Here is a 9,510-nt window from a genome sequence, read left to right on the forward strand (position 1 = left end):
ACATGCACGCCTGAGTGTGTGTGTTTGTGTGTGTGTTGTGGGGAGGTAGGGTTTTATACACATGCATCTACTCCTACAATAGAAATCAAAACAAATCTCTGATAGACAAGAAGAACAGTTTTTTTAAGGATCTTCTGTTTTCAGTTCTTTGCCACCTTTGAAAAGCCATCCAATAATTTGGCTGCTGAAATCCTATTGAAAATTGACCTCTGTTGGTGAGAAATCTAGGAGGAGGATGATCTGCAGATAAACGAGTTAAATAAAAGTAGACCTGTGAATTTGGTTTGAAGTAAATCTTGAACTGCTGCAGGAATATTCACTAATTTGAAGTACACTCTAAAAACTGTTGTTTAGGCCCAACAAAAAAAAATGTACGCAACAGTTTTCGTTGAACTCTTTTGAGCTATGGCAATTTAGAGAGAAATTACCTTCAATCAACAAACAACATTGAGTTAGGGGATTAGCTTTTCTTCTTCAATCAAAAGGTATTTTTAATCACTAATTACTCATTAAAATTAAGTTGGTATTTTTAAGTGTTTTGTACTTGATTTCAATGATTATGAACACAGGCTTTTAAGTTGACAACGAAATTAAAAATCAATTTGCTCCAATTAGATTTTCCTCAACTTGGCAATACATAGATAATACTACAATAGTAAGATCAACACCATATTGTTTTTTGTTTTATTTAATGGGATCTGTTAAAAAATAAGTGAAATTAAGAGCCCTATTCTATAAAACCATCCATCCTTCCTCTATACCGCTTGAGGGTCACGGGGGGAAGTGGAGCCAATCCCAGCTGACATTGGGTTAGAGGCGGGGTACAGATCGCAGGTCGACAGCGTATCCCAGGATCAACACACAGAGACAAACAACTATTTGCACCTAGAGTCAATTTAGAGTCTCAAATTACCTTTACCCTAATCTGCATGTCTGGACGGGAGGAAGATGGAGAACCTTGAGAAAACCCACGCAGACATGGAGAGACCAGGCAAACTCCTCACAGAAAGACCTGAGCCAAACCGGGATTCGAACCGTGAACATGTTGCCCCTGTCAAATTTGCTAATTCTATTAACAGACTATACCTCCTGTCTCTATCCATCTACAGACTTTATGATGCTGAATTCATTCGTGAGTTTGGAAAATACATCACACTTTGTTTTACAGGCCTGGACAAGCTTTTTGGTCCATTTAACACAAACCTATCGAGCACTCTACTGGCTGTTAGGAGGTGTGATGTTCAATTTGGTCTTCCTGCGAGCGGTATCAGTCTGAGTGAGGTACATGACATGGGTGACTCAAGAAACCGAACCCTTTTTTTTTTTTTTTCTCCATATTTCCTGCTTTTATTGGCTTGTCTCTGCAGCACGCCGTCTTCAATTAACATCATGTATTTGTTCTCTTTAAATGACACCGCTGTGAATGTCCATGTGTCTATGTGGTATTGGATATTATGAGAGCTATGCAGGTTTTGTAAAGCTGATTAGAAAGCGGACACAGGTCTAATTCATCACATCCAGTTAACAGATTCATATTCCCGTCCCGGTGGCGAACGGACAGGTCGTCATTTCGCCTGCAGCGGGCTGTCAGCGGGACCGAGGCCTGTGTGTGGCTGAACGTGTTAGTTTGTGAGCGTCCATCCCGCCATCATCATCAGTCCTTTTCACTGCAGCCATAATTACCACTGTCTGAGGGTAACCAACAGTGGCGGATCTCATTATGCCATGATATGGGTCGCGTCTGCATATACAGGCACACATACACTGACTATTTACATATGAATGTATCCAGTTTTGCTCACACACCCATCTATCCACACCCCCCCACACACACACGCAGACACACACAAACACAGCATTTACATATAAAAGCGTTAATGTGCGACACACACATTACACAGTCCACACACAGCAGCCTATTCAAACATGCACCTCACACATACATGTATGGGCTACTCATAAATTTAGACACTTCCGTCAGAAGGCCTTCGCCAGCCGACAGGGATATGAACCCAATATAGCATCCCAGAGATAAGCCAGTGACTCTGGAAGCAGAACTAATATTATTTGCACGGTGTCGAACGTTTATCTGGCGCCGCCTGCAAAGTGATGGTTCGGTGTCACTTTTGTTTAATAATGATGTGCCAATAGTAATATGCCTGCTGGCTGGAAACCTATTACAGTTCAAAAGATTATCCAAATACAATCTAATTTGGAATATTGCATTTTGACAGCCTGTGACTGGAGGAGGTGGAATGGTAATGCGATATTTTCTTTCCTTTTTAAAAATTCCAATTAACATTTTTAATGCTCAACAAGCCAATGGTGACTGCAAATATGCAGAGGTGTTTGACTGTGCCAAATCTCCTGATGGCTTTCAGACAGCGGAGAGGGAAAGAAATAACAATTCAAACTTTTGATTAGGTGAGTGCCATGTTTGGGTTCTTGTGTCAGTCGACTTTAAATTGACATTGTAGGAACAAAAATAATCTTTACATTCATCCGTCTTATCGGGGATGACAGAGATGCCTGCTGCCGTCACAATAAGTGGGTGAATCTTACCACTTTAATATCACACACGTTTATGTTAAATTAATATTATGCAAATGATGCTCTTGAGGAAGTAAGGAAGTATAAGGAAGTAAGAATGAGAACATTAGTTTGGAGGAAGAGGATAAAAAATTGACTGCAGATTATTAAACATCACATTTTAAGACACAATAATAATCTAGAAAAAACGTTTCACTTTATTAAGGTCTGTCTTTTGGCAGCATTTTATCACCTTCCTCTTATAAATACTTAACAAAGATAGATCAACACAGTTGATGAATTTGAAATAAATGATAATTTTTTGCTAGATATTAGAATTAAGTCATTAAATAAGAATTAAAATTCATCATCTGACATCATTATATATCACCAACATCTCATGTTTCAGGTATAGCTGGAATTATTCTGTGATTAAGTGTTTTAATAAAAAATCGTTTTGCTCCTACTCACTTCAACGTGTCTCATCCATTCCTTCAATCACTGATCGCCTGCTTTTGCACGAATAACTTTTGACAAGCAGCAGGAGAAGCAGTGAGTTGTTGCTTCAATCACAGCAGCTGTATGAGCGTTTTCATATCACGACTCCAGAAATACAAGGTTTCAGGAAGGTTTTAAGACCGTGAACGTAACTTTTTAATCATCGGTACGTTTAGCTTTGAGCTGTTTCCTTGTTTTATCTGTGCTGAAGAGCTGCTTTATAATGAATGGGCTGAACAACAGGTACAGATGGCGGTACAGTATGTAAAGATGGGCAACGCGTCTCCAGTCAGCGAAGTTGTGATCGAGGGAGGAAGCTGCGGCAGCGAGTTCCTGTCAATCATAGAAAATCACTCCTTTTGTATTGCAAGAAAAAAACCAATTAATAAAACCAAACTTGCTGAAAATACTAGCACGTTAATATACATCAGTATGATAAATATAATGTAAAATCAGCTGTGGGATACAATAAAGAACATTTACTTAGTTTGTGTTCTTAAGTATATTCTTCATGTATCTGTATTTTACCTTAGTAGATTTACCTTCAGGTACTCATCACTTTTACTACTTGAATAAAATGTTTGTTTCCTCCACCACTGCCTACAATGACAGAAACCATTGTTGACAAAAATGTATTTGATGTTTACTTTGACTTTTTGTTTTGGTCGATTTCCCATTCATTAACATGGAGGAGGGTGGATTTGTGATCTACACTGCAGCCAGCCACCAGGTGGCGATGGAGACGCCTTGGCTTCACTTCTGTTGAGCAGTCATGTTGTAAACGTGTATGATACATACACACAAATACTCATGTCATATACAAAGATTTGGATTTAAAAGAACACAGCGTCGGAGCGAGTCTACGATCCACAGGCGAACTGTGAGTCATTCAGAACCAGCTCTCAGACTTGAAAAATGCTGCAGGCACATGGAGGAGTTTTCACCTTGTGACCGATCTGCTGGGAAGGTGAAGTGACAGCATGTCTGATATTTACTTTGAAGCCGAGCATTGAAGTAGTTTGTAGACAAAGAAGAGAATTTTAAACTTAAAATAACCACGTAAACATAACAAATAACCACTATGATGATCAGGGTCAACATAACTCGTAATAATAGAGCAAAGGCTTTAAGAAGTTATCAACATTAGTTTACTCTAAATTAACGCCCTGTCCACACTAATGTGGAAAACGTTTTCGTCTGTGTCTGAGCCTCTCGTCCACAAGCAAACAACACAATCTATGTGATTCTTACAGACGCCATCTTAAGGGCAAATAAAAAAAAACTCCAGTTTCAGTTTATCAATGAGTTCACGTAAAATGGAGCATTTGGGAAATGTCACAGCTTTGTGTTACAATGGTGGCTATATACCGCTCTCTCTACGTTTGGTTAGCGCTGCTAGGTCTAATTTGATATGGACTTTATCGCCACCTATTGGCCTCACGTGCTTGTTCGGAGATAACGAAGGTTGTGTGGATCGAGATTTTTTTGTAAAACAGAGGGGAAAATATCCGTAAAAAAAAAACATCCTCAGCAGTGCAGACAAGGCCGAGTTTGTTTTTGTGTCAGGTTTCTTAATGAGGGTCGGCTTATTGTTCATTTACTCTATGATCAACAATAGTAATTTTATGGTTCTCTTTTTCACTTTCTGTAAAATAAGCTTTTCACTCTACATTTGTAAAAAAAGTGTCTGAGTGGAAGATACATCCTATAAATATCTCTTCTTTTTGATGTGGAAGCTTTGCTCCTATAGTCACCTCTAACATCAGAGGTTAATTGGTTGTGGGATGTGGAGAACTTCCTCAGAAACGTGTGGAGTGCCACAGAGCAAAGCTGGAAGGATTTTTACATTAAAATATTGATAGGAATATTTACTGACATGACTTTCTCCATGTCCATGTTTCTGCACTTACTGTTAAACTCCCTCCCCCACACATACTGTACACCGGCCTGCAGTGGAGAATGTTAATGGTGATGGACTGCACAATATTGTGATAAGAACGTGGCCATTGCAAATGCTTAGATTGAGTTGTGGCTCCAGAGGCAAATAACATCTCTTCATGTTGAGATGTGTGAAACATGGCATGGTCAACCATAACCATTTCCAGAATCCTGAGGAGCGCATGTGCAGTACTTACAGAAGAAATGTTTAGTTCAGCGTGAGGTCATGTAATGGCAAATAGAAGTCATAGCGAGACTCTCACTTCTCTTTCTCTTGCATGGGTCTAGCATCTCTGTCCAACGTTTATGTTTTCCACAATGGTGAAATGTGTCTGATAATGACATTCAAACGATAAAATGATACATCTTTCTGAAATTCTGTGACATTTCAAAAGGTTTAAGAGCATTTATTGGACCAAATGTAGATAATATCTCCGCGGCTGCTCCGCAAATGAATCCAAGCTGTACAAAGTTCTGAAGGAAGCACCCCCCACACCCCCACTGGAGGAGCACTGAACGCACACGAGCAGACACAGATCCCTGAGATAGTGGAGACACATAAATGCACCAGGCAACAGATGCCACTGTTAAGTACGCCAATAAGAAAGCAGCAGAAAAGGAGTAGGAGGAGGAGAAGGAGGAGGGTAATGGAGTGAGAATGCAGCAGGTAGGAGCAGGAACAGCAGCGGCGGCCTGAATGACTGTCAAACATTACCTCACTCACTTGTGAGAATGTGATTGGTGATTGTGCGGAGCTGCCGGAATTAGCTTCGCGCTCGGCTGGTGTATCACAGCAACAGGGAATTCATGTATGATTTCTGTGGGTTTGTCATTTACATGGAAACAGTGCATGAGGCTGTACTTCAGTGCATGACATCATGCATATTTCAGGGGCCTGCAAATCAGTCCACTATGAAATAAACTGGTTTTAGGAAGAGGTTTTCTGGGCATGTCTATGTTCATAAACACAACACGCGCTGCATGAATGCTGTTCTCCTGCCAATAGGGTCATCTCGTAAAATGACATTTCTCCATTTGGTGAATAATTTATATCCTTGTTAGCGACGTGACGCTGGAGTTGGCTGCATGTCAACATGGCGTCACATCATCTGCACTGTCATTGATGAAATAGAAAATATGCATCATCAATCAACAATTTAAGGCAAGATGTTTGACGCTTGTGTTTTCCTTCCTTTATTCAGTATATTTTGGCCCTGGGACGTTATCTGAGGTGGAGTGAAATTAGTTTCCAATCATTCACAATCTTGTACCCCCTCCTCACAGAAGATGCCTGGCCAATCAGAGCAGTGAAGTGCCGGTAGACAATAGAGCATCTACAGTACGTGAGTGGGTATCACAGTTTAGAAAGACCGCCTTTGGTTCATCTGCTTTCTCTGTTAAAGTAGTGGGGAAGTGGAGTTTCTCAATTTAAGGAGGCTTTGCAGTGTTTAAAACCGTCATCACGCTCTGACCAAGCCAATGACAGAATTCAATTTACTGGACTTTTATGTATTAATGTAAATTTCACATTGATGACGTCTATGTATTGTGCATGCTTTATAAGCTGCGTCTCAATTCAGGGGCTGCATCCTTTGGAGGCTGCATTTGAAGACTACTTGCATCACGATGAGACTGTCCTTTCAAATGCGTTCCTCCATCCCCGAGAAATTAAGGCTCCAACTGGTGGATCCTTTCCGACCCAAAATATGCCAGAACTTATTGTGCTTGAGTGACGAACCATTTTTCAAAAACGGTCTTCATGGATTGGGTAGATTAGGCCACTGAATTGAGATACAGCTATAGTTTTATTTTCTTCTTCTTCTTCTTCTTCTTCTTCTTCTTCTTCTTCTTCTCCTTGTTTTCTATGGGTGACCTTTAAAATAATGATGTCAACTGTTTCCTTTCTCATTTTCTGTTATTTATTTAAAACACAAAATTACTTCTTACTGCAGTGGTGAGGAGCACTTTCATTTTAACAGAATTTGAAAATAATTAAGACATAATATTTTATTAAAAGGTCTAGATTGATATAAGATGGTATCAGTGTATCAGTCCGGCAGTAATATTCTTATTACCTTTCCAGGGATGATCTCTGTTGCGATTGATTTTAATTATATATTATCTGTATAGAATTCACAAAAAAAGTAAATGCACATTGCTACAGTTGCTCCTTCACTTGTTTGTGTGTTCACAGGTTACATTGTGTAGCAATGTCCCTGCAGTCTTACATGTTTCAACCAGGTTCCTCAGTGTTTCCCTACTCAAATGATTGTACAATTAAAAATAACCAATAATATGGACCATGCAACTGATGAATCCTTCAAATGACTGGCAAAAGTCTTTGTGCCCGGCCCACACACACACTCTGAGACACATTCCAGCTTTCTATCTGTTCTCCACAGTGGATGAGATGTCACAGTATCACATCAGCGCAGCTCGACTCTTCAGCAGCCATAAATACAGCCCCCACACACACACTGGGACAGCTGGGTCTGCCAATCAGCCGATCCTCGGCTGCTCGGTTCTCTCCGACAACAGTGTGACTCACACCCTGAGCTGTGCAAGTCAGTGGAGCGCATCAGCCTCCATCTTCACAGGAAACGCTGCCACCGCTTCCACTTTTATATCTCATTATGCACTTACATACACTCGCTAATAAACCCAGCATGCTCAAATCAGCCATGCAAACATGCGCTGAGAGTGCGAGGGGCATGTTGACAGCAAGGAGAAGAGTTCCTGTGATGGCACGGATGCTGGCTCATATACAGGCTTGATGTGTTAATGATTTTGGCACAGGAGAGAAAAGAAGACAGACTTCAAATATGATGCACAAAAACAATCCCTGCATTGAATATCTATTTTCTATAGTTTTTCGCTTTCTATGGGTGACCTTTAAAATAATGATGTCAACAGTTTATAATTCATGATACAAACGTTTTTTTCTGCAGTGGTAAGGACGACTCTAAGAGAGCTAGAAAACAACTAGAATATAACATTTTGCAAAAATTCTCAGTCAGATTGATATAAGGTGGTGTCAGTGTATCAGACCACCAGTGACTGTGTGTGTGTGTGTGTGTGTGTGTGTGTGTGTGTGTGTGTGTGTGTGTGTGTGTGTGTGTGTGTGTGTGTGTGTGTGTGTGTTTCGATTCGTGACAGTGTGGTGACCCTCCTGTTACTGTGTACTGCTCCTGTGACTTGAGGGACAAGATAAGTCACACTCACAGCTGTGACTCATCTCACCAAAGTAACATGATGTCCTCATACAGACACAAATACCAGTCTCAGACCCACCCACACACCCACACCCACACACACACACACACACACACACACACACACACACACACACACATGCCCACAGCTTAAACCACGTCACAGAGAAATTATACTATTACATTTTGCACTGTACATATAGTCCTCTTTTGAAAACACGTGCTGCTCTTGTTGACCTTTTACAGAATTCCGTTTAATGTCACCCTTTTTTATTTTACCTTTGCTAAAAAAGATCTAGAAATACCCACAGTGGTTGTATTCATTCTCTAACCTGTGTAGTTTCAGTCTACGTACATTTTGTTTCCGACCCCTGTGAAGTCACCATGACCCTTTCACCGCCCAAACCTAATCAGTTAGTCAGTGAACATATAAGCCAAATGTGAAAAGATTCTCTTGAGGCATTCTTAAAGTAATGTGTTGTTCACTCAGCAAAACAAGGGTTTTGTGAGGGCACAGTGACCGAGGCCACTGACTCCCAAATTTGAATCAGGTCATCGTTGCGTCCAAGTTAATGTTTGTGCCAGAGGTGATGAAACTCCTGATGGGTGTTCCTGACATATTACATTCACAAGAACATTCGGTCACTGTGACATTGAACTTTGATGCCCCCGAACAATAAAATCGAATCAGCTCATCTTTGAGTCCAACTAAATGTTTGTACCAAATTTGAAGAAATTCCCTGAGATATCTGGTTCACAAGAATGGGATGGACAACCTATAAAGCTAACCTTGTTTTGGCAAACTTTCAAATGGTCATAACTAAACAGAGCTGCACAGTAACACAGTGGCTCAGTGTTACACTGATAATTACATGTAAATGGCTCAACACCCATTGTGTAATAGACGGTCATAACATTTGATAGTAATTTATTTCCCTCGATCCCTTTACTTCTGGTCTACGAGGGTTGAATACGAAGTTTGTGCCCTAAGTAACACTTTGACTCGACAGGAATCTTCTGATTAAACATAAATGTGCAAAACATTATTTACTGCAGGTTTGAAATATAAGGCAAAGTGAAAACTCAGTCAGAAAGACTGCCTTCTTACGTGTGCCGTCACATGCACAGTTAACGCTATCTCTAGGCTCCACCAGCTCATTTTTCATCCAATCACAGCCTGGCACGCTTGCCTTGATCAGTGGGTGTCCCACTCCTGCTCCTGCTGCACCATAACACGTGATACCTGGTCATCTCCCTTTTACCGTCCAACCAATCAGAAGCCCTTCATGAGGCGTCCCAACTTCGTCATCACCACCATCAGTGTCTCTGCTCC

This window comes from Hippoglossus hippoglossus, chromosome 11 (assembly GCF_009819705.1).
Source record: "Hippoglossus hippoglossus isolate fHipHip1 chromosome 11, fHipHip1.pri, whole genome shotgun sequence".
Lineage (NCBI taxonomy): Eukaryota > Metazoa > Chordata > Actinopteri > Pleuronectiformes > Pleuronectidae > Hippoglossus > Hippoglossus hippoglossus.